General features: G+C 45.2%; 1 protein-coding gene and 1 non-coding gene across 3 annotated transcripts in view; both read right to left on the reverse strand.

Moving 5' to 3' along the window:
* The window catches only part of LOC126295210 (plexin domain-containing protein 1), a 1,111,099-nt gene that overhangs the window by 1,056,737 nt on the left and 27,490 nt on the right, over nucleotides 1-26,872 (reverse strand). The gene's annotated exons all lie outside the window — the stretch shown is intronic.
* On the reverse strand, nucleotides 16,822-16,896 carry Trnas-cga (transfer RNA serine (anticodon CGA)). Its single transcript has one exon. It is a non-coding gene; the product is annotated as a tRNA-Ser (tRNA).

Genomic DNA, 26,872 nt, shown 5'->3' on the forward strand with positions numbered 1-26,872 from the left:
GTTGTGTTGTCCTAATCTTCGTAATTTCATCCCCATCGACGCGCAATTCGCGTCAAATCGAAAGACTTCCACCAGGCGAACGGTCTATCCGACGGGAGGCCCTCATCACACGGCATTTCATTTCATTTCAACATCAAATGTACCAGGATGTAACTCCAATTTCGGTTACAGGAGTAACCCGTCCACACTCAGTAACATGCTGCGTCACATAAATTAGTTGGCAGAATGCACGTTATTTATATCAATTATAAAACTCTTACCGACAGTTGGCGTCTGGTACATTTGTTACATTACATATGCACACATTGTATTAAGTTGATTTTTCTAATTTGCTTTTATCTCTTAAAGCACTTTTATACACAACAGCGACCATTTCAGTAAAGCCGAAGGATGAGAGATGGTGCACGGTGAAACAGCTGGTACATGCGTGTAGCGTCGTTGACGGGGCCCTCCTGCACGGCCCTCTGACCCACGGCGATGGAAATCAGACGACTGAACGGCTCGCGGCGCAACACCGAAATGGCGGGAACCATGGAGGGAAAGAAGTCTACACCAGCGCCATCGATATAGAAACCGCCCTATGTTTCCGATCATACAAAAACGATAATTTTATTGTTTATTTTAATTTCGACAAGTAAGATTTTAACCTTGACAACAATAGATCTTAGGTATTTTTAAAGATAAAAGCAAATTAGAAGAATCTACTTAATACAGTATGTGCACATGAAACGTAATAAATGTACCAGACGCCACCTGTCGGTAAGAGTAATATAATTACACTACTGGACATTAAAATTGCTACACCTAGAATAATTGTAGATGATAACGGGTATTCATTGGACAAATATATTATACTAGAACTTGCATGTGATTACGTTTTCACGCGATTTGGGTGCATAGATCCTGAGAAGTCAGTACCCAGAACAACCACCTCTGGCCGTAATAACGGCCTTGATACGCCTGGGCATTGAGTCAAACAGAGCTTGGATGGCGTGTACAGGTACAGCTGCCCGTGCAGCTTCAACATGATACCACAGTTCATCGAGAGTAGTGACTGGCGTATTGTGACGAGCCAGTTGCTCGTCCACCTTTGACCAGATGTTTTCAATTGGTGAGAGATCTGGAGAATGTGCTGGCCAGGGCAGGAGTCGAACATTTTCTGTAGCCAGAAAGGCCCGTACAGGACCTGCAACATGCGGTCGTGCATTATCCTGCTGAAATGTAGGGTTTCGCAGGAATCGAATGAAGGGTAGAGCCACGGGTCGTAACACATCTGAAATGTAACGTCCACTGTTCAAAGTGCCGTCAATAAGAACAGGAAGTGACGGAGACGTGTAACCAATGGCACCCCATACCATCACGCAGGGTGATACGCCAGTATGGCGATGACGATGACGAATACACGCTTCCAATGTCCGTCCACCGCGATGTTGCCAAACACGGATGCGACCATAATGATGCTGTAAACAGAACCTGGATTCATCCGAAAAAAATGACGTTTTGCCATTCGTGCGCCTAGGTTCGTCGTCGAGTACACCATCACAGGCGCTCCTGTATGTGATGCAGCGTCGAGGGTAACCGCAGCCACGGTCTCCGAGCTGATAGTCCGTGCTGCTGCAAACGTCGTCGAACTGTTCGTGCAGATAGTTGTCTTGCAAACGTCCCCGTCTGTTGACTCAGGGATCGAGACGTGGCTGCACGATACATGACAGCCATGCGGATAAGATGCCTGTCATCTCGACTGCTAGTGATACGAGGCCGTTGGGATCCAGCACGGCGTTCCGTATTACCATCCTGAACCCACCTATTCCATATTCTACTAACAGTCATTGGATCTCGAGCAGCAATGTGATACGAAAAACCGCAATCGCGACCTTTATCAAAGTCGGATACGTGACGGTACGCATTTCTACTCCTTACACGAGGCATCACAACAACGTTTCACCAGGCAACGCCGGTCAACTGTTGTTAGTATATGAGAAATCCGCTGGTATCTTTCCTCGTATCAGCATGTTGTAGGTGTCGCCACCAGCGTCAACCTTGTGCGAATGCTCTGAAAAGCTAATTATTTCCATAACACAGCATCTTCGTCCTGTCGGTTAAATTTCTCGTCTGTGGCACGTCATCTTCGTCGTGTAGCAATTTTAATGGCCAGTAGTGTAATATAAATTACTTACATTCTGCCAAGCAATTTAATGTGAAGGTTGCTGAGTGTGGACGTGTTACCCCGGTAACCGAATTGGCAGGTACGTCTTCGTACATTTGATGTTGATCGGGTAGGACGAAATAGGCTTGCATTTGTGAAATAGTAAATTAGTATCATTGTCATTTCAAATCTGAAGATGGTTCTAGAGGAACCGAAACCGGTCATGTGAATGAACATTTTTGCAATCAAGGCTGATAAGCAACTGTGCATAAAAAGTGATTGTGGTATCGCTGCAGACATTACGTCTTTTTGTGGCGTATAGGACAAACTCCAGCACAATCGTTACAATCCAGACCTTGCTCCTTGTGACTTCGCCCTGATCCCCATGTGAAAATGAGGTTGAAAAGAATGCAGCTTTCAAGTGATGAGTGCAGTCCGAGGACTTGCGACAACGAATGTGCCTCATTCCCTCCACCTGGGAGAACTGGTTTACGGACTGGTTTCTCAGGATGGAGAGGTATATTCAATGCGGCGCAAATTAAAGCTGTACTGCGAAATTTTCCGGGTATCGTTTGTACTGCACTGGCATGCAAGTACTGTGCATGAAATTCACTATGACTGCACTACAAGTTTCCGCATCCATTTCGCCGACAACTCGTAGAATTTCCTCTTCCAAGTCACGGATGTTTCGGGGTTTGTTGGCATCCACCACTGTCGTAACATGATCCACAATGAAAAAAGTCACAAAGAGGTACGTCAACATGCCCTTTGTGGCCACTGATTATCAGCATTGCGCGAAATGAAACTATCAAGGAACCCTTCTTGGAGCAACTGAATTGTTTCATGGCAAGTACGGCAGCTGGGACCATCCTGCGGAAACCACGATTCTTCAGCGTCCATTCTATACAAGCGAAGGCTTAGAAACTCGCTGACTGTCACAGCTTGTTCTGTCTTATCTCCAAAATAGTAAGGGCCGATGACACTGCCGCACCAAAAACTCCACTAAACTGTCACCCTTTGTGGCTTTGTTTCCCTTTCTTGCCCCATTCAAGCATTTCTGACTCCCAGATACAGCAGTTACGCTTATTCAAAGAACCATTTGAAGTGAAAGTGTCGTTCATCGCTGAAGATGATTTCGATTACGAAGCTGTCGTTGTCCTATCAGGACCTAGTCTGCATCTACAGGATACTCTGCAAATCACACTGCAGTGCCTGGCAGAGGGTTCATCAAACCATCTTCACAATGAATCTATATTAATCCACTCTAGCAGCACACAGGAGAAACTAACACACATCTTCCCACGCGAGCACCAATTTCCCTATTTTATCATGTTTATCGTTTCTCCCTCTGTAGGCCGGCGTCAACAAAATGTTTTCGCATTCCGAGGAGAAAGTTGGTGATTAGCATTTCTTGAGAAGAGCCCGCCGCAACGAAAAACGCCTTTGTTTAAATGATGTCCACTCCAAATCCTGTATCATTTCTGTGACACTCTTTCCCCTATTTGGCGATAATACGAAACATGCTACTCTTCTTTGAACTTTCTCGATGTACTCCGTATATTCTATCTGGTAAGGATCCCAGACCGCGCAGCAGTACTCGCACAACATTTTGTGTGTTCCTTCCAATTTAAGTTGTTCGTAATTGTAATTGCTAGGTATTTACTTGAATTCACGGCCTTTAGATTTGACTGGTTTATCGTGTAGCCGAAGTTTAACGGATTTCTTATAGTACGCACTTTCCACGCACTTTTCATTATTTAGGGTTAATTGCCAATTTTCGCACCTTAACAGATATCTTTTTGGTGGTCGTAAGTTCTATGGGACCAGACTACTCAGGTCATCGGTCCCTAGAGTTGCACACTACTTAATCTAACTTCAACTTACGTTAAGGAACACACACACACACACACACACACACACACACACACACACGGGAGGACTCAAATCCGACGGGGGGAGCCGGAGATCGTTTTGAAATTTGCTTTTATTTTCTGATGACTTTCCTAGACCATGAGCGACGGCGTCATCTCCAAACAATCTAAGATTGCTCCTCAGATTGTCTCCCAAATCGTTTCTATAGGTAAGGAACAGCAGATGGCCTGTAACAGTACCTCGTGAAACGCCAGAAATCACTTCTGTTTTACTCTATGACTTTCCGTCAAATACCACGAACTGTGACCGCTCTGACAGGGTACCACGAATTCAGAGGCATAACTGACGATATTCCATAAGCACCAACAGCAAACTCATCTCTTCTGGTGATCCGTCACTTTCAGCTGGTGCATAAACTGAATTTTATAGGGGGTGCTAATGGAGATCGTACCGAAGAATTCTCCGTAGTGATGAACAGCTCAGGATCACCTGTTGGGAACGGTGACGAATTGATTTCGTTACGGTAACAGCCACACTATCACGAATCACCGAAGTATACTGCTCATTTCGGCCAGAACGACGCAGCCAAGGGTTTTAAGGTTTACCGTGGAACCCGTCTCAAAGAACTTTTTCTCAAGTCTGCGAACTGTTGATTCATTCGGTGCGTCATTACGCCCTAGAATCGCGCTAAGTCACCTGAAAGTTGCTGCATAACTTTCTCAATTCTGATGACGTTTTCACGAGTAGCACACGCTGCGCAAAAGTGAACTGGTCCATGGTTAGACACCGAATGCGAGAAATTCAAACTGAGACAACAATCAGAATGATCCTGGAAATACAAACGAATAAAAACAATGTCACCAACCTACTAAAATTTACCAGCCGTTCCAAAACCAGCGCTCTTTTTGAACCACCCTTTGTTCATGGGACATGAATGGAACTTAACATATCAATTGCCAATGCACTTCGATGCAACTCGAAAAAACTCTCGAGAAAAACTCCAAAGTTCAAGAAAAGCCACTTTGAAGTTTTCGGACTGCTAAAGTAAATTCACTTTCGGCAATCAGTGTGGCTCTGCGATAGTGTTCACGCGTAACATGTGCTGGAGGCCTGGGTTCGATTCCCGATAGATCTAAATTTTAAAACAGGAGTGCATGTTCTATGTGCATTTTTCGAAGCCTAAAATACATAATGATGAATTTGTAATGCGTTTTTAAAATTTATACACTCCTGATTAATAATATTTTATGAAAAATTTTTTTGACCGTTGCATTAATTTGCTTTGGCAAATTCATATTTGAATTCTGAACTTCACGCAGAATTATAAAAAATTGGACAAAATCAATTGGTGTCATCTCCTTGTTTTACTGTTTACAGATGTTATAGTTTAGTCTAGTAAAGCAACCAGAAAAGCAAAAGGAATCGCAAAACTATTTAGGTAAAATCTGTACAGTGCGAAAACTGTGAGGCTCTCCACATGAGTATCATACTGAAAATATCAGTTAAATTTTGGTTAAACGGGATATCAAAGAAATTTACAGGTTATTAATTCAACTAAATACCTACGGATTCCGTGCGGTTCTAGGCGCTACAGTCTGGAGCCGAGCGATCGCTACGGTCGCAGGTTCGAATCCTGCCTCGGGCATGTGGATGTGTGTAGTGTCCTTAGGTTAGTTAGGTTTAATTAGTTCTGAGTTCTAGGCGACTGATGACCTCAGAAGTTGAGTCGCATAGTGCTCAGAGCCATTTGAACCATTATAAACCTAGGGATTACGATTACGAACAACGCACTGAAAGCACCACACAGCAAATGATGTGGGAAAGGCGAATCAAAGACGGCGCTTTATTGGCACAACACTTAGAAAATTTAACAGATCTACTAAATAGACTGGCTACACTACGCTTGTCTACCATCTGATAGAGTACTGCTGGGCGGTGTGGGATCCTTTCCAGATAGGACTGACGAAGGGCATCGAAAAATCCAAAAAAAACTGAGCTCGTTTTGTATTATCGTGAAATAAGTGGGCGAGTACCACAGATATGAAACAGGCGTTTTCCGTTGCGAATAGATCTTTTATACGAGATTTCTATCAGCAACTTTCTCCTCCGAATATGAAAATATTTTGCCGACTAACTACGTAGGGAGAAATGACTCGTGCGACACAATAAGAAAAATCAGAGTTCCCACAGAGAGATTTAGGTGTTCGTTTTTCCTGAGCGGAACAGTGGAACGACGCAGAAATCGTCTTCAAGTGTTCATATTCCTAATACTGAAGTGGGAATAGCAGAATGGTCGTGCACATGTAGAATTTGATGTATGCTGTAAGGCAAGTTAAATAGTACAAAAATGATTTCATTGGCTTTTCGACTTCGTATTCTTTTCAAGAGTGCGCCTTGTTCTATGAAACAAGCTACGCATTTGTGAATTTAAAAATTTTTGCCATTAAACTTAATATTGAAAGCAGTTTGGAGCTTCATCCCGGACGTCGTTCATTGCACAATATCTCGACAAGGCACCTGTTAGTCATCCTCTGGTGAGACATGCTTCACTGATTATGACGTCATCAGTCTTACCTGAGGCTGACTAACAGGTGTCCAGGCCAAATATCGTGCAATGAACAACTTACATATGCGCGGAGTCTGTCGTAAAATTCGTCAGACGCATTTTCTTGGTGTTTCTGCAGATATTTGCAATTTGATTTTTTGGGGTGCGTAGCTACAGTATGCCCGAAAAAAAAAACAAAAATCACGTCTATCAAGACGAGCCCAATGCCGACGAAGAGCGTCGGTGTATTTCACGTTACAAACAAAACTACTTTTAAAGCGAAAATTTACGCGCCCATTCAATACAGCGATCCCAAATTAGTCCAATAGTCGTTTTATTGCTACGTTGAAAGCGGCTAATTATTGTTGTATGGTAATGTATGGTTATAAATAATGGTATTTTGTCATGTGGTAACGAAGTTGAACTCGTGTTAGAGGAACAGTTAAGCTCATATTTAAGTTCACAAGTAATCTCGTAATTCTTGAAAGTGATCAGAAATGCAGAAGGTAACCGGAAATTTATCATTAAACTGTTTCCTGTAGTGCTCGTGGCCAGGGTACAATTTCTGTTAAATTTACGAAAACTGACCTGTTAGCAGTAATACTAGCAATCTCACTGTCAAAAATACGAAATATTAATAACTGCCAAGAATTCCCTGTCTGTAATGTTAATTGTATCACATGTAAATTATAAATGGCCTACCTGTTCCCATAATGAATAAATACTGTGCTGCTGCTATCCCCAAAATACTGCGGTTGCTGCTGTAGTTACAAAGTAAAAATTCAAACTACTAGCAAAGCGATGTGTATTGCCTGATTTAAACCATAAGAGACTCCACGAAACTTTCGTGTTAATAAATCTAATTCCTGCAATGATCATTATCAATAATTCTGTTAGTAAGAAGCTTGGGACAAGAAAATTACGTATGAGAAACACCGACAAAAACAGACGTTTTTCATATTAGGTGCATCGTGCTGACATCTACCACCAGGTACTTAATATCAGCGACCTCAGTTGTCACTAGACATCGTGAGTGAACAGAATGGGGCGCCTGCAGAACTCACGGACTTCGAACGTGGTCAGGTGACTGTGTGTCACTTGTGTCATACGTCTGTAGGCGAGATTTCCACACTCCTAAACATCCCTAGGTCCACTGTTTCCGATGTGATAGTGAAGTGGAAGCGTGAAGGGACACGTACAGCACAAAAGCGTACAGGCCGACCTCGTCTGTTGACTGACAGAGACCGCCGACAGTTGAAGAGGGTCGTTATGTGTGATAGGCAGACATCTATCCAGATCATCACACAGGAATTCCAGACTGCATTCAGGATCCACTGCAAGTACTATGACAGTTAGGTGAGCAGGTGAGAAAACTTGGGTTTTGTGGTCGAGCAGCTGTTCATAAACATCACGCCGGTACATGCCAAACGACGCCTCGCTCGGTGTAAGGAGCGTAAACATTGGACGATTAAACAGTGGAAAAACGTTGTGTGATGTATCACGGTACCCAATGTGGCGTTCCGGCTGTGGGTCTGGCGAATGCCCGGTGAATGTCATCTGCCAGCGTGTGTAGCGCCAACAGTAAAATTCGGAGGCGGGGTTGTTATGGTGTGGTGTTTTTTATGCAGGGGGCTTTAACCCCTTTTTTGCGTGGCGATATCACAGCACAGGCCTACATTCATGGTTCAAATGGCTCTGAGCACTATGGGACTCAACTGCTGTGGTCATCAGTCCCCTGGAACTTAGAACTACTTAAACGTAACTAACCTAAGGACATCACACACATCCATGCCCGAGGCAGGATTCGAATCTGCAGTCGCACGGTTCCGGACTGCGCGCCTAGAACCGCGAGACCACCGCGGCCGGCGCCTACATTCATGTTTTAAGCATTATTTTGCTTCGCACTGTTGAAGAGCAATTCGGGGATGGCGATTGCACCTTTCAACACGCTCGAGCACCTGTTCATAATGCACGGCCGGTGGCGGAGTAGTTACACGACAATAAGATCCCTGTAATGGACTGGCCTGCACAGAGTCCTGACCTGAATCCTACAGAACACGTTTGGGATGTTTTGGAATACCGACTTCGTACCAGGCCTTACCGACCGACATCGATACCTCTCCTCAGTGCAGCACTCCGTGAAGAATGGGCTGCCATTCCCAAAGAAACCTTCCAGCACCTGACTGAACGTATGCCTGCGAGAGTGGAAGCCGTCATCAAGGCCAAGGGTGGGCCAACACCACACTGAATTCCAGCATTACCGATGGAGGGCGCCACGGACTTAAGTCGTTTTCAGCCACGTGTCCGGATACTTTTGATCACCTAGTCTAGTAACGTTTTCCCATTGTTCAATCGCTCGATATTTACGCTCCTTACGCCAAGCGAGGCCAAGTTCGACATTTACGCGGCGCGATGTGTGGCTTATGAGCAGCCGCTCAACCATGAAATTTAAGTTTTCTCACCTCCCCCCTAACTCTCATAGTACTTGCAGTGGATCCTGATGCAGTGTGGAATTCCTGTGTGACGGTCTGGATAGATGTCTGCGTATCACACATTACGACCCTCTTCAATTGTCGGCGGTCTGTCAGTCAACAAACGAGGTCAGCCTGTACGCTTTTGTGCTGTACATGCCCCTTCACGTTTCCACTTGACTGTCACATCGGAAACAGTGGACCCTAGGGATGTTTAGGAGTGTGGAAATCTCGTGTACAGACGTATGACAAGTGACACCCAGTCACCTGACCACGTTCGAAGTCCGTGAGTTCTGCGGAGTGCCCCATTCTGCTCTTCAAATGGTTCTGAGCACTGTGGGACTCAACATCTGAGGTCATCAGCCCCCTACAACTTAGAACTACTTAAACCTAACTAACCTAAGGACATCACACACATCCATGCCCGAGGCAGGATTCGAACCTGCGACAGTGGCAGTCCCGCGGTTTCGGACTGCAGCGCCTAGAACCGCACGGCCACCGCGGCCGGCATTCTGCTCTCTCACGATGTCTAATGACTACTGAGGTCGCCGATTTGGAGTAGCTGGTAGTAGACGGCAGCACAATGCACCTAATACGAAAATTGTATGTACACTCCTGGAAATTGAAATAAGAACAACGTGAATTCATTGTCCCAGGAAGGGGAAACTTTATTGACACATTCCTGGGGTCAGATACATCACATGATCACACTGACAGAACCACAGGCACATAGACACAGGCAACAGAGCATGCACAATGTCGGCACTAGTACAGTGTATATCCACCTTTCGCAGCAATGCAGGTTGATATTCTCCCATGGAGACGATCGTAGAGATGCTGGATGTAGTCCTGTGGAACGGCTTGCCATGCCATTTCCACCTGGCGCCTCAGTTGGACCAGCGTTCGTGCTGGACGTGCAGACCGCGTGAGACGACGCTTCATATAGTCCCAAACATGCTCAATGGGGGACAGATCCGGAGATCTTGCTGGCCAGGGTAGTTGACTTACACCTTCTAGAGCACGTTGGGTGGCACGGGATACATGCGGACGTGCATTGTCCTGTTGGAACAGCAAGTTCCCTTGCCGGTCTAGGAATGGTAGAACGATGGGTTCGATGACGGTTTGGATGTACCGTGCATTATTCAGTGTCCCCTCGACGATCACCAGAGGTGTACGGCCAGTGTAGGAGATCGCTCCCCACACCATGATGCCGGGTGTTGGCCCTGTGTGCATCGGTCGTATGCAGTCCTGATTGTGGCGCTCACCTGCACGGCGCCAAACACGCATACCACCATTATTGGCACCAAGGCAGAAGCGACTCTCATCGCTGAAGACGACACGTCTCCATTCGTCCCTCCATTCACGCCTGTCGCGACACCACTGGAGGCGGGCTGCACGATGTTGGGGCGTGTGCGGAAGACGGCCTAACGGTGTGCGGGACCGTAGCCCAGCTTCATGGAGACGGTTGCGAATGGTCCTCGCCGATACCCCAGGAGCAACAGTGTCCCTAATTTGCTGGGAAGTGGCGGTGCGGTCCCCTACGGCACTGCGTAGGATCCTACGGTCTTGGCGTGCATTCGTGCGTCGCTGCGGTCCGGTCCCAGGTCGACAGGCACGTGCACCTTCCGCCGACCACTGGCGACAACATCGATGTACTGTGGAGACCTCACGCCCCACGTGTTGAGCAATTCGGCGGTACGTCCACCCGGCCTCCCGCATGCCCACTATACGCCCTCGCTCAAAGTCCGTCAACTGCACATACGGTTCACGTCCACGCTGTCGCGGCATGCTACCAGTGTTAAAGACTGCGATGGAGCTCCGTATGCCACGGCAAACTGGCTGACACTGACGGCGGCGGTGCACAAATGCTGCGCAGGTAGCGCCATTCGACGGCCAACACCGCGGTTCCTGGTGTGTCCGCTGTGCCGTGCGTGTGATCATTGCTTGTACAGCCCTCTCGCAGCGTCCGGAGCAAGTATGGTGGGTCTGACACACCGGTGTCAATGTGTTCTTTTTTCCATTTCCAGGAGTGTATTTGGGGGTGTCCGGATACTTTTGATCACCTAGTGTAGCAGTAACTATAGGGAAGTGATATCTTATTTGTCTGTCACCGTTTGCTCGCGAAACATCTGTATTTCTGAAAGTTGCTGTCATTTATTTTCTGTGAGTAAAATTCATTGGTGCTATTGGCTTTAATTATCCACCGATCCGAGAAAGCAGGTTTCCTATGCACCCCATATTTGAGGAGTAGGCAGGACACAACACATGGGCTTCTTGTTAAAGGCATTACATTCCACTACGACTGTCTATATTATTAAAAATATCGGGAATACAATATATCGATAAATAAAAATATTATTGATCTCGATATACGGAGACTAATTATAGATATCGGCAGAAAAAAGTATCGACTTACCTGCCTATAGAAACTCACATTGTAAAAATAGTGCCGCTTTTAGAGCTGTATATTGAAGTATTAATTTATTATTAAGTATTCTGTACGTAAACAAGCTGGCAGCCTGTTTATCCTCCTTGGAGCGAAAACTGAAAGGAAAACGATGGACCCTCACGCTTGGCGGTAACCACTATGTTAACAACGGTAACCGTACGCTAGTGGCAGAATTAAAGTTGTCCGATGGATCCGTCGTTCGCTTTCGTCACACATCGGATCTGACCGGAACACTTCATGTCGACTTTCTTGTTTCTCTCATTTCTGCCAACGCCAGAAATCTAGCAGCTGTATCATCAAAACTGCGTGCTTAAGCTAAACGTTGCAGCTTGTGTTGGTAGCGCCGAGCGCCGATTACGTCAGCATTTCCCCTCAGACGTCTTCGCCCACCGTAAAGACCAGTATTGTCATATACATTTTTGTTCATTTCCATCATCTGTTTTTTGAAGAATGCTAATGTCAAGAAATAGTACAGTAGCAGCGTTTAAATTTTTATTGTAATCGCAACTGGTCCTATTTCTTCAGATCAGAAATTTTGTTCCATTCACACCGCCACCCCCCAAGTGCAATTGGACTTTTTGTGTGCCACATATACTTGCTTCGTAGAATCAAGGAGAGAGAGGTTGGACGTGATCAATGCTCAAAAAGTAGTAACACTCTTTCACAAAGTTTAAGTAATATTACGTTTTACTACTATTCCAAAAGAACAATTTCAAATGTTTACTGCGAAAAAACAAAAATATCTGCGCTCGATGTTATCGTTTTGATATATCGAGGGAATAAACGTCTCCGGTATACAGAATGAAATTTTCACTCTGCAGCGGAGTATGAGCTGATATGGAGCTTCCTGGAATATTAAAACTGTGCGCCCAACCGAGACTCGAACTCGGGACCTTTGCCTTTCGCGGGCAAGTGCTCTACCGACTGAGTTGGAGAGCTTTTGTGAAGTTTGGAAGGTAGGAGACGAGGTAATAGCGGAATTAAAGCTGTGAGGACGGGGCGAAGGTCGTGCTTGGGTAGCTCAGTTGGTAGAGCACTTGCCCGCGAAAGGCAAAGGTCCCGAGTTAGAGTCTCGGTTGGGCGCACAGTTTTAATCTGCCAGAGTTTCAACTCCGGTATACTTCGTACCCAAGAACCCAAAAAGCAATCGAAGAGACACTTACAGCTCTTTAACAGGCCAGTAGGAACATGGGGTTAATTATTCATGAAAAATAAATGGCAGCTGGAAAAGCGCATAGAGAGAATATGCCAAATGCAATAACAATGGGCAATAATACATTTGAGACAGTTGAACATTTTAAGTATCTGGGCTCGACAGTTACACATCTAAATGATACCCTCTATGAAATTAAGCAGAGATTACTACTGGCCAACAAAGCCTATTTTGCCCTAACAAGACTTCTATCCTCAAGGCTCCTAACTCGTACCACGAAATTAGGTATGTATTAACCACTTATACGACCAGTGCTTACATATGCCTCTGAAGCCTGGACATGAACAACTAAAGATATTGAAACACTGGATGCACTTGAAAGAAAGGTACTTAGACGAATTATGGGCCCAATCCGTAAACATCACAGCACGAACACTAAAAGTAACTGATGACCTCAAATGTGCCATCGACAATCGAAAGGCAACAATATTGACGCTACTGGACTTCAGCAAAGCTTTTGACACTTAACTATACATACTGCACAGGAAAATGCAACAGGTTAATTTCTCTGATAGTGCAATGAGATGCTTTGAAAGCTACTTAAATGACAGACAGCAATGTCTCGTCCGCGTAAATGAAAAATCTTCATGGAAACATGTTTCCTCGGGAGTGCCACAAGCATTAGTCTTAGGACCACTTTTATTTTCTTTACATGTCAACGATATTTCGTCGGTTCTGTCCTGTTAATATCATTTCTATGCCGACGACCTCAAGCTCTAATTAAGCGTCAGACCTGAAGATGTAAACACTGCAATCGCTCAGATGAATGATGTGTCTTCAGTAGCGACATGGGCGAAAAACCAGGGGCTTAAATTAAACGCAAAAAAGACGCAAGTAATCTTAAAAGCCCATCAGAAATTAATAAGTTCAGATTTCCGGGAACGGCTACCTCCTATTCTGCTCGACGGTACTCCAACACCATATCAGAAAACAGTGAAGAACTTGGGTGTAACTTTGGACGAGCATCTCAACTGGGCGGAGAATACGGTCGCAGTGTGCCGAAAGACGTCTGCTTGTCTCTATGCTCTCAAAAAATTTCGGAACATATTTCCACAGGACTTGAAACGCCAGCTCGTGCAAGCACTCGTTCTACCGGACCTCCACTATTGTGATGCGATTCAACAAGGCGTGAGTAACGAAAACAAAAGACGGCTGGAGCTAACCATGAACGCCTGTGTGCGTTACGCCTGCAACAATCGCCGATATGATCATGTTAGTGCTTCATACTCCGAGCTAGGGTGGCTGCGGCCGGACAAACTGCGTGACTACCACACTCTTATGTCTACTTCACCGACTCCTCGTCGCGCAAGCACCCCAGTACCTAGCTTCAGAGATTTAAAACCTATCATGCCACCATAATCGAAACACGAGGTCACTCTTATCTGGTATCCTAACTGTGCCCACTCACAAAACAAAAACTTTTGCAAACTACTCCTCAGTTGCCGCTGTCCGCCTCTGGAACAAACTGCCCCTCACCTTGCGCAAAATTCAATCTCCTGCTGCTTTTAAGAAGAAGTTGAAGCATTTCCTACTATCATCCTCATAAAGTTCTCCACAAAATTAATGTACAAGGCCAATCCTCTCATCTGTCAAATAGCAAAGCTAGCGTCTCCTATCTTGCTCCTGAGATGCCTTCCTCTTCATCTATCTCTTTTAGCCACGCAATCTTCTTTTCCTTTATATTTCCTTAATTATCTTTCATCATATCTCTCTATTCTTCTCCTCCCTTCAGCATGAGTCTCCCTCATACTCCCTGCTGCCAGCACTCCTATCTAAAATCTCTCTTCAATAATGTCTAATTATAACAGCACTTATGATCTACGAGTATAAACTCTATATGTATGCAGTTTTCCAGGTGTGCCTTTGTAATCGTTTATTTCACTTTTTGTACTGGATGTAGTTTAACATGCCTACTAAAACATATGAATGTAAAATCTGTAGAATGCCTGGTTAGATGTAAGAGGCGGCCTGATGACCCTAATCTTGCCAGGTTATGTAAATCAATAAATAAACAATAAATAAAAATTTGTGAGAGAGGAAGATGGAGGCGGAGATACAACCACGAGTTGTATATCATAATCAAAGACAAGCCCATCAGAAAGATAGTGAAACCATCCGGACTGAGGTGGGCGGGGCATGGGGCCCGCATGAACGATACAGAAGCACCAAAAAGAGCATTACAAGGAAAGCCAGGAGCGCAGAGAGGACGTGGTCGACCAAGAGCCAGGTGGGAAGATGGAGTAGTCTAACATCTCAGGAAGATGGGCTATAGAAACTGGAGAGTATTGGCAAAGGAGCGACAGAAATGGAAGAGACCAAGGCTCATGAGCTGTAAAGAAAGAAGATACTCCGATAGTTCTTTGAAATTATCGATGATTCGAATTTTATCAACAGCTCGACATTGCACTCAGCAGTTGATCGCGATATTGCACGGACGATCATTGTTTATGGAGTATGGCGCAGGCGCGGAGGGACGTCCCATCCCCCAATACTTTGGAGAAGTATGTTAGTGTTACCTGTGGCGTCATAGTGTGGAGGGACAGGGGTTATGACTTGACAACGAATTGAGTACATTGGAACAATGCTCGTAACGCCAGCAGAGCGGCGTCAGCACCAAGTGTTTGCGCAGCTGCACTCGCGACTCGCGGTCTTGTTTAGCAAATGCAACGAAGCTCCACGTCGACGCGATCGCAACGAGGACCACGCGTGGGTGGCCCGAGTCACGTACGGCGGCGAGCGTGTTGTTCCAGGTGCTGCCTTTCAGTCTGCAAGCGGCCGCCTCGTTGCTAAATTATAATGGCATCCCCAGTACACACCACATACCAAGAATCACTGGCCTCAATCGACGCCTCGGGAACAATGAGGCAATCACCATTACGGAGAGCTTGCCTTCACCGGCACTGTCCTTTGGTACAAATATCTGCTCGTAACTGTCTGAGGGAGAGCCAGTGCTGACGAAAATCTACAATCTGGTGAGCAAGATGTATGAGACAGGCGAAATAATCTCAGACTTCAAAGAGGAATGTAATAAATCCAATCCAAAAGAAAGCAGGTGTTGACAGATGTGAAAATTACCGAACTATCAGTTTAACAAGTCACAGCTGCAAAATACTAACGCGCATTCTTTACAGTCGAATGGAGAAACTGGTAGAAGCCGAACTCGGGGAAGATCAGTTTGGATTCCGTAGAAATGTTGGAACACGTGAGGCAATACTGACCTTACGACTTATCTTAGAAGATAGATTAAGGAAAGGCAAACCTACTTTTCTAGCATTTGTAGACTTGAAGAAAGCTTTTGATAATGTTGACTGGAATACTCTCCAATTTGAAGATGACAGGGGTAAAGTACACAGAGCGAAAAGCTATTTACAATTTGTACATAAACCAGATGGCAGTTATAAGAGTTGAGAGGCATGAAAGGGAAGCAGTGGTTGAGAAGAGAGTGAGACAGGGTTGCAGCCTCTCCCCGATGTTGTTCAACCTGTGTATTGAGCAAGCAGTAAACAACAGAAAAATTCTGGGTAGGAATTAAAATCCATGGAGAAGAAATAAGAACTTTGTGGTTCGCCGATGACATTGTGATTCTGTCAGACAGCAAAGGGCCTGGAAGAGCAGGTGAAAGGAATGGATAGTGTCTTGAAAGGAGGATATAAGATGAATATCAACAAAAGCAAAACGAGGATAATGGAATGAAGTCTAATTAAATCGGGTGATGCTGAGGGAATTAGATTAGGAAATGAGACGCTTAAAGTAGTAAATGAGTTTTTCTATGTGGGAAGGAAAATAAGTCATGATGGTCGAAGTACAGAGGATATAAAATGTAGACTGGCAATGGCAAGGAAAGCGTTTGTGAGGAAGAGAAATTGTTAACATCGAGTATAGATTTAAGTATCAGGAAGTCGTTTCTGGAAGTATTTGTATGGAGTGTGGCCATGTATGGAAGTGAAACATGGACGATAAATAGTTTACACAAGAAGAGAATAGAAGGTGCGGTTCCAGACTATAGCGCCTAGGGCCGCTCGGCCAACCCCGGTCGGCGAACAATTTTGAACCAAGTCCAGAATGAGATTTTCACTCTGCAGCGGAGTGTGCGCTGATATGAAACTTCCTGGCAGATTAAAACTGTGCGCCCGACCGAGACTCGAACTCGGGACCTTTGCCTTTCGCGGGCAAGTGCTCTACCGACTGAGCTACCGAAGCACGACTCACGCCCGGTACTCACAGCTTTACTTCTGCCAGTACCAAGTCATTTATCTACAAGGACACTACATTAAAAAATAGAAGTATGTTTCTGTGATGTATGAACTTTTTTCTATTCCGTTCCGAGAACTTCTCAAACCACCCTCGTAGTTTCCACCATACACTGCGCACACTGGCAGGTGTGGGCCAGACCTCTGCGTGCCGTAGAGAAAGTGGGTAGTCATCCGTTCTCTCGACCTTCCACAGACTGCACGCAATCTAAGCTCAGCCGCCAGACCACAATGACGTCACCGGCCGGCGACTTTCGCCTCCGCAGGCGCCCACTGGGCGAGAATGAGTAACGGAACGGATCGCGGCTGAGTAATGAGGAGCAGAACTCAACTCCGGCGAGACTACGCGCGGCCGACCGAAACACCGTGGCTGGTGACGTCACGCGGTACCTGGTCAGCTAGCGTGACTCTGCGCCCGCGGTTGTGAAGAGTCGCCATTGTCTCCGTTCCAGTGGGTGCCAGCACCGTATACTGTGTAGAGGCGGGAGTTTCACCTTCTGCCAGGGGCAGCACTCCAGCGGCGCACGTAACAAGCCAGCTGGTAATGGGTTTATATGACCATCAGGAAATCTACAGGCAGCGGAGAGTCAATTCTGACGTAGCGGTTGGTAACAGAAACGAGACTACAGAAAAATCGAGACACTTTCATAGGCCTTGGCCTGGAAAAGGCGTTAAACAGTGACAAGTAGTGCAAGATACTCTAAATTCTGCGAAAAATTGGGGTAAGTTATAGGGACAGACGTGTAATATACACTACTGGCCATTAAAATTCTTAATCCAAAGAAGAAATGCAGATAAACGGGTATTCATTGGACTAAAACTGACATGGGATTACATTTTCACGAAATTTGGGTGCATATATGCTGATAAATCAGTACCCAGAACAACCAACTCTTGCCGAAATAACGGCCTTGATATGCCTCGGCATTGAGTCAAACAGAGCTCGGATGGCGTGTACACGTACAGCTGCCCCTGCAGCTTCAACACTATACCACAGTTCATCAAGAGTAGTGACTGGAGTATTGTGACGAGCCAGTTTCTCGGCCACCATTGATCAAATGTTTTCAATTGGTGAAAGATCTGAAGGACGTGCTGGCCAGGGCAGCAGGCGAACATTTTCTGTATCCAGAAAGACCCGTACAGGGCCTGCCACATGCAGTCGTGTATTATCCTGCTGAAATGTAGGGTTTCGAAGCGATCAAATGAAGGTTAGAGCCACGGGTCGTAACACATCTGAAATGTAACGTCCACTGTTCAAAGTGCCGTCAATGCGAACAAGAGGTGACCGAGACGTGTAACCAGTGGCACCCCATACCATAACGCCGGGTGATACGTCAGTATGGCGATGACGAATACACGCTTCCAATGCGCGTTCACCGCGATGTCGCCAAACACGGATGCGACCATCGTGATGCTGTAAACAGAACCTGGATTCATCCGAAAAAATGACTTTTGCAATTCGTGCACCCAGGTTCGTCGTCGAGTACGCCATCGCAAGCGCTCCTGTGTGATGCAGCGTCAAGGGTAACCACAGCCATTTTCTCCGAACTGCTGCAAACGTCGTCGAACTGTTCGTGCAGATGGTGGTTGTCTTGCAAACGTCCCTATCTGTTGACTCGGGGATCGAGACATGGCTGCAAGATCCGTTACAGCCGTGCGGATAAGATGCCTGTCATCTCGACTGCTAGTGATACGAGGCCGTTGGGATGCAGCACGGCGTTCCGTATTACCCTCCTGAACCCACCGATTCTATTTTCTGCTACCAGTCATTCGATCTCGACCAACGCTAGCAGCAATGTCACGATACGATATAAACCGCAATCCCGATAGGCTACAATGCGAAGTTTATCAAAGTCGGAAACGTGATGGTACGCATTTCTCCTCCTTACACGAGGCATCACAGCAACGTTTCACCAGGCAACACTGGTCAACTGCTGTTGGTGTATGAGAAATCGGTAGGAAACTTTCCTCATGTCAGCACATTATACGTGTCGCCACCGGCACCAATCTTGTGTGAATGCTCTGAAAAGCTAATCATTTGCATATCACAGCACCTTGTTCCTGTCGGTTAAATTTCGCGTCTGTAGGACGTCATCTTCGTGGTGTAGCAATTTTAATGGCCAGTAGTGTACATTATGCACAATAAAGGATTCTTAATTTAAAAACGAGTGAGAGCTATGCAAAACAATACGGTAATTACTTTCGTAGACTTCAAGACGGCCTACGTCTCAGTTTACAAACACTATTCCAGATACTTTATGAATCACGAACAGACGAGGTTGTAGCCTCTCCCCGATGTTATTCAATCCGTATATTGAGCAAGCAGGAAAGGAAAGAAAAGAGAAGTTCGGAGTAGGTATTAAAATCCATGGAGAAAAAATAAAAACTTTTATATTCGCCGATGAAATTGTAATTCTGTCAGAAACAGCATAGGACCTGGAAGAGTAGCTGAACGGAATGGACAGTGTCCTGAAAGGAGGATATAAGATGAACATCAACAAAAGCAAAACGAGGATTATGGAATATAGCCGAATTAAGTCGGGTGGTGCTGAGGGAATTAGATTAGGAAATGAGACACTTAATGTAGTAAATGAGTTTTGCTATTCGGTGTGCAAAATAACTGATGATGGTCGATGTAGAGAGGATATAAAATTTAGACTGGCAATCGCAAGGAAAGATTTTCTGAGGAGAAATTTGTTAACATCGAGTATAGATTTAAGTGTGAAGAAGTCGTTTCTGAAAGTGTTTGTTTGGAGTGTAGCCATGTACGGAAGTGAAACATGGACGACAATAGTTTGGACAAGAATAGAAGCTTTAGAAATTTGGTGCAACAGAAGAATGTTGAAGATCAGATGGGTAGATCACATAACTAATGATGAAGTATTGAACAGAATTGGGGAGAAGTTTGTGGCACAACTTGACAAGAAGAAGGGATCGGTTGGTAGGACATGTTCTGAGGCATCAAGGCATCACCAATCTAGTAGGAGGGCAGCGTGGAGGGTAAAAATCGTAGAGGGAGACCAAGAGATGAATACACTAAGCAGATTCAGAAGGATGTAGGTTGCAGTAGGTACTGGGAGATGAAGATGCTTGCACAGGATAGAGTAGCATGGAGAGCTGCATCAAACCAGGCTCAGGACTGAAGACAACAGCAACATTTGTAAGTATGTCGTAAATTGTTCGAAACTCTTCCATAGTTTTTGGGAAGTATACTACAATAACTGTGATAAACTACAAAACTGTACAACACAAAATATGAACTGCATGAAAGAAAACAGCCGCTGATTTTCACGTAATCCGGGGCCGAGGAAATACACTGAGTCAAAATAACGGTGCCAAGTCGATACGTCAGGATTTCCGTTGCGTTTCATGCTGAGCTTCGGATCGCTAAGGAAATTTCAACCAGTCGGATGAGCTGGTCGAAAGATAATTGTGATCGATCGAACTCTTGTCTCCTGATACGCCGCAGAGCTTGATACAGTTCTAAGTCCGATGTGCCCTCCATCATTGGCGATTGTGCGACACGGACGAATAGCCAAATTACGCATGACCCGCCGAAGCGTCGAAACAGCGATGCTGCCCATGACCTATATGGCTGTTTACAGATCAGCAATTGTTTTGGGGTTATTGCTGTTCACCGTGTCTTTAAAACTGTCCCACATAAAGAATTTGCATGTGCTTGGATCCGGAGAATACTGCGGCTAATCGAGACGATCGAGCGAGGTGGCGCTGTGCTTACCACACTGGACTCTCATTCGGGAGGACGACGGTTCAATCCCGTCTCCGGCCATCCTGCTTTAGGTTTTCCGTGGTTTTCCTAAATCGCTTTGGGCAAATGCTGGGATGGTTCCTTTGAGAGGGCACGGCCGACTTCCTTCCCAATCCCTCCCTAACCCGAGCTTGCGCTCCGTCTCTAATGACCTCGTTGTCGACGGGACGTTAAGCACCAACCACCACCAGCAGGTAATCGAGGCCCATGCCAGTGGCCTCTGGATACACCATTGCCTGAATGCGGTCCCCAAAGTGCTGCTCCGAGACATCGAACGCTCCCTACTAGGATTGGGGTCGAGCTCCGTCTTGCATGAACGACATTGCGTCGAAACCTGGGTCACTTTGGATGTTGTTGTTGTTGTTGTCTTCAGTCCTGAGACTGGTTTGATGCAGCTCTCCATGCTACTCTATCCTGTGCAAGCTGCTTCATCTCCCAGTACCTACTGCAACCTACATCCTTCTGAATCTGCTTAGTGTATTCATCTCTCGGTCTCCCTCTACGATTTTTACCCTCGACGCTGCCCTCCAATACTAAATTGGTGATCCCTTGATGCCTCAGAACATGTCCTACCAACCGATCCCTTCTTCTAGTCAAGTTGTGCCACAAACTTCTCTTCTCCCCAATCCTATTCAATACCTCCTCATTAGTTACGTGATCTATCCACCTTATCTTCAGTATTCTTCTGTAGCACCACATTTCGAAAGCTTCTATTCTCTTCTTGTCCAAACTAGTAATCGTCCATGTTTCACTTCCATACATGGCTACACTCCAAACAAATACTTTCAGAAACGACTTCCTGATACATAAATCTATATTCGATGATAACAAATTTCTCTTCTTCAGAAACGCTTTCCTTGCCATTGCCAATCTACATTTTATATCCTCTCTACTTCGACCATCATCAGTTATTTTACTTCCTAAATAGCAAAACTCCTTTACTACTTTAAGTGTCTCATTTCCTAATCTAATTCCCTCAGCATCACCCGATTTAATTTGACTACATTCCATTATCCTCGTTTTGCTTTTGTTAATGTTCATCTTATATCCTTCTTTCAAGACACTGTCCATTCCGTTCAACTGCTCTTCCAAGTCCTTTTCTGTCTCTGACAGAATTACAATGTCATCGGCGAACCTCAAAGTTTTTACTTCGTCTCCATGAATTTTAATACCTACTCCAAATTTTTCTTTTGTTTCCTTTACTGCTTGCTCAATATACAGATTGAATAACATCGGGGACAGGCTACAACCCTGTCTCACTCCTTTCCCAACCACTGCTTCCCTCTCATGCCCCTCGACTCTTATTACTGCCATCTGGTTTCTGTACAAATTATAAATAGCCTTTCGCTCCCTGTATTTTACCCCTGCCACCTTTAGAATTTGAAAAAGAGTATTCCAGTCAACATTGTCAAAAGCTTTCTCTAAGTCTACAAATGCTAGAAACGTAGGTTTGCCTTTTCTTAATCTTTCTTCTAAGATAAGTCGTAAGGTCAGTGTTGCCTCACGTGTTCCAACATTTCGACGGAATCCAAACTGATCCTCCCCGAGGTCTGCATCTACCAGTTTTTCCATTCGTCTGTAAAGAATTCGCGTTAGTATTTTGCAGCCGTGGCTTATTAAACTGATAGTTCGGTAATTTTCACATCTGTCAGCACCTGCTTTCTTTGGGATTGGAATTATTATATTCTTCTTGAAGTCTGAGGGTATTTCGCCTGTCTCATACATCTTGCTCACCAGCTGGTAGAGTTTTGTCATGACTGGCTCTCCCAAGGCCGTCAGTAGTTCTAATGGAATGTTGTCTACTCCGGGGGCCTTGTTTCGACTCGGGTCTTTCAGTGCTCTGTCAAACTCTTCACGCAGTATCGTATCTCCCATTTCGTCTTCATCTACATCCTCTTCTATTTCCATAATATTGTCCTCAAGTACATCGCCCTTGTATAAACCTTCTATATACTCCTTCCACCTTTCTGCCTTCCCTTCTTTGCTTAGAACTGGGCTGCCATCTGAGCTCTTGATATTCATACACGTGGTTCTCTTCTCTCCAAAGGTCTTTTTAATTTTCCTGTAGGCAGTATCTATATCACCCCTAGTGAGATAAGCTTCTACAGCCTTACATTTGTCCTCTAGCCATCCCTGTTTAGCCATTTTGCACTTCCTGTCGATCTCATTTTTGAGACGTTTGTATTCCTTTTTGCCTGCTTCATTTACTGCATTTTTATATTTTCTCCTTTCATCAATTAAATTCAATATTTCTTCTGTTACCCAAGGATTTCTAGCAGCCCTCGTCTTTGTACCTACTTTATCCTCTGCTGCCTTCACTACTACATCCCTCAGAGCTACCCATTCTTCTTCTACTGTATTTCTTTCCCCTATTCCTGTCAATTGTCACTTTGGATAATGGGCATGAAATCTCCCAAAATGGCTCTGAGCACAATGGGACTGAACATCTGAGGTCATCAGTCCCCTAGAACTTGGAAGTACTTAAACCTAACTAACCTAAGGACATCACACACATCTATGCCCGAGGCAGGATTCGAACCGGCGACCGTAGCGGTCGCTCGGTTCCAGACTGTAGCGCCTAGAACCGCACGGCCACTCCGGCCGGCCATCTTCCAAAACCTTCCCGTACCGTCCGGTAGTCACTGTGTCATGAACGAATATCGCACCCATTATTCCGTGACTGGACACTGCACACCACAGAGTCACCCGTTGAGGGTGAAGAGGCTTCGGGAAATGCGGTTTCTCAGCCCCCCAAATGCGGCAATTTTGCTTCTTTACGAACCCATCCAAATGAAAGTGAGCATCGTCACTGAACCGAACCACGCATATTAATTCCCATTGCGCCCCGAAGCCGACCATACAGCTTGAACGTCCTAACGAAAACCGTTCGGAAGTTATGTCGATTTTATTTCATACAGTTCAGTAACTGTCACCCTGGATCTCTACAAAGGAATGTGTTTTCGCCCGGACGAGTGAAAGTTGCTTCATCACTAAACAGTGGCGACAGTATTACCCGGCGATATGCAGTTAGGCAACGACAAAATTCCAGTCATCTACCCTGTTCTTCAAGGTGTTGAATCTGTTATTAATTGTACGTATGGAGGCCGTGCATACGTAATGCCCGCCGTACTCTAATTTGTTCAACACCAACAGGTGTGGCAATTCTGCCTATGCTTGTTGAAGCACTACGGTATCGGTGTAACTAATGTCTGCCACTTCGTACACAGTGTTATCTGCACGATCAGGTGAAATAACTGCTCGGCATTGCAGTTTAATGACCACCCGAGAAAACTGCTCTTTAATCTGGTACCCTGCGCTTACGAAATCGTCTGTCGTATCCTCTGTTAGCAGTAGCAGACTTTCCACTACAAAACCGATAACTACGTAACTGCCGCACCGTCAGACTCGGCCTACGTAAATACGTGCAGCACGCTCAACCGATGCTGTGGAATTGACCAACAAATCACATATCGTCACAATGACAGAACTCTATGAAACTCCGCATTCTACATTGTTTCACTCTTCCCTGTTTACTGCCCATCTCCTCCCAATTCTGAATTCCAGCTTTCCTCAAGCCCTCTCGCAGTTTCCTCACGCCGTACCTTTGATCTTCCACCGCTATCTCAACCATTCTGTCGTTTGTTCTCAGTTCATATCCTGCCCATTCCAGCCTCCTAACCTGTAATTTAGTTTTACAGTCTCTGGTTCAGGAAGTAGATTATATACAGTATCGCTTAAAAATATTTCGTAGTTTAACTAGTAGGTTGGCAGGCGTGTTTATCTATGCGCGCAGTCAAACCGGTTCTTCGGGCAGAAGACTCCTCGATCTCTGCCACAGTTACATATATTGACTGCTGAGTAGAGGTAAACATGTAGTTCAGCTGTATAAAAAGTGTTTCCAAGGGGGCTCGTAAGTATTTTGCAGAATGGTGAAACTGCAAACCTAACTACGAGGCGTATTTTTTTATGTAAGTGTCGTTTTGAAATTAAAGATAGGTGTGCCAAGATACCTCAATTTTGTTTTTTTACATCAAAGCCTGTACCTTAATCCACTTTTCTACATAATTTCCGTCAATATCGAGGCACTTGTCACAACGTTGTACCAGTTCTTGAATACCCTCCTCATGGAAGTCTGCCGCCTGAGTTGTTAACCACTTCATCACCACTGTTTTGACTTCGTCGTCGTCTCGAAGATGCTGACCCCCCAGGTGTTTCTTCAAGTGCAGGAACAGACGGTAGTCACTGGGTACAAGATCGGGGCTGTACGGAGGATGATCTGGAGTTTCCCACCGAAAAGATGTGGTGAGGTCTTTGGTCTGATTCGCCACATGCGGACGGGCATTGCCTTGCAGCAAAACGATGCCCTCGCTCAACTTCCACGGACCGTTGCTTTGATTCTGGTGTGACGTAGGCCACCCATGTTTCATCGCCCGTAACAATTTGGCTTAAGAAATCATCGCCGTCGTTGTGGTACCGCTCAAGGAAAGTCGAACTGTCTAAAGGTTCGGTTTTGTGCACATCCGTCAACATTTTCGGTGCCCAACGTGAGCACAATTTTCGGTAATTCGAGTGCTCGGTCAGTGTCATCCAAAACACTACGACAAACATTAGGAAAATCATCCCGCAATGAGGAAATCGTAAAGCGTCTGTTTTCTCTCACCTTATTGTCCACTTCCTGCACCAAACTTTCTTTAATAACCGAAGGAACGCCCACTCAGTTGTTCATCGTGCACATTTGTGCGGCCATCTTTAAATGCTCTTACCCACTTTATTACCATTCCATCACTCAGTGTTTTCTCCGTAAACTGCACAGATTTCGTGACGAATATAGATCGCTTTTAGGCCTTTAGTACTAAGAAATCTTATAACAGCCCGTACTTCACAGTCGGCGGGACTCACCATTATCGGAGGCATCTTAAACACTCAGTACACAACGTAAACAAGTGAAACGTCCCCTTAGAAAAATTCTACACGAATGTGCTTAAGCTGACACACAATATTTTTGGCGCAACGCAATCTGACTTCCAAAAATCCCTACGAAAGAATGGCCCTGACTAACATAAACCTATACGTTTCACAAATCACTTATCTCACAAAAATCTTCGTTACTCAAGCTACTGCAATACAGCGAGCGCCACTACTGCCAGCTAACTAATAGTTTCAAACTACGGAAGTCACTAACTAATGATAGGCACAGTTAGCAAATGAAAGATTTTAATAGAGAACAAACAATGTATTTACCTTTATAGTCACAATATATATATCAGTCCATGACACCAATTCTTACAGATTTCAAAACTCCGCCGTCTCTCTCCCCACGTCCACCACTGCTGGCGGCTCACCTCCAACTGCGCAACGCTACGTGCTGTTAGCATCCAGCTGCCTAACACTACAATGGCAGACAACAATGCAAACCAGCCACAGACTGCGCACGGCACAGCTAGTGATTTTCATAGAGAGCGCTACGTGGCGGCAGCGTTACCAATAAAAAAACCTAAACAGCCTACTTACACAAGGAAGAATCAGACTAATGTCGTCAGTGCGTAGATTAGGGTACGCGCTTCCACGTAAAAATAAAATTGAGATGTTAGGACGTTTTTCTAATTTCAAAACAGTACTAAAAAACACGCCTCTTACATAACGCAAACCTAATTCTAATATTTTTGTTTACTTAACAACAACGCCTAAAAGTAAAATCAAATGTGTGTGAAATCTTATGGGACTTAACCGCTAAGGTCATCAGTCCCTAAGCTTACACACTACTGAACCTAAATTATCCTAAGGACAAACACACACACCCATGCCCGAGGGAGGACTCGAACCTCCGAAGGGACCAGCCGGCCTAAAAGTATTGAATATTGCGTAGATTTCAGGCAAGCTGTCTTAACACCACAGAGTCAAGGCCGAATTCAGTCCTTCATTGCGAAGGTCTACAGCCACATCTATTGTGATTACTCTGCTATTCACAATAAAGTGCCTGGCAGAGGGTTCAATGAACCATCTGCATGCTGTCTCTCTGCCGTTCCACTCTCAAACGTCGCGCGGGAAAAACGAGCACTTAAATTTTTCTGTGCGAGCCCTGATTTCTCTTTATTTTATCGTGATGATCGTTTCTCCCTATGTAGGTGGGTGCCAACAGAATTTTTCGCAATCGGAG

This window comes from Schistocerca gregaria, chromosome 11 (genome assembly GCF_023897955.1).
Source record: "Schistocerca gregaria isolate iqSchGreg1 chromosome 11, iqSchGreg1.2, whole genome shotgun sequence".
Taxonomy (NCBI): domain Eukaryota; kingdom Metazoa; phylum Arthropoda; class Insecta; order Orthoptera; family Acrididae; genus Schistocerca; species Schistocerca gregaria.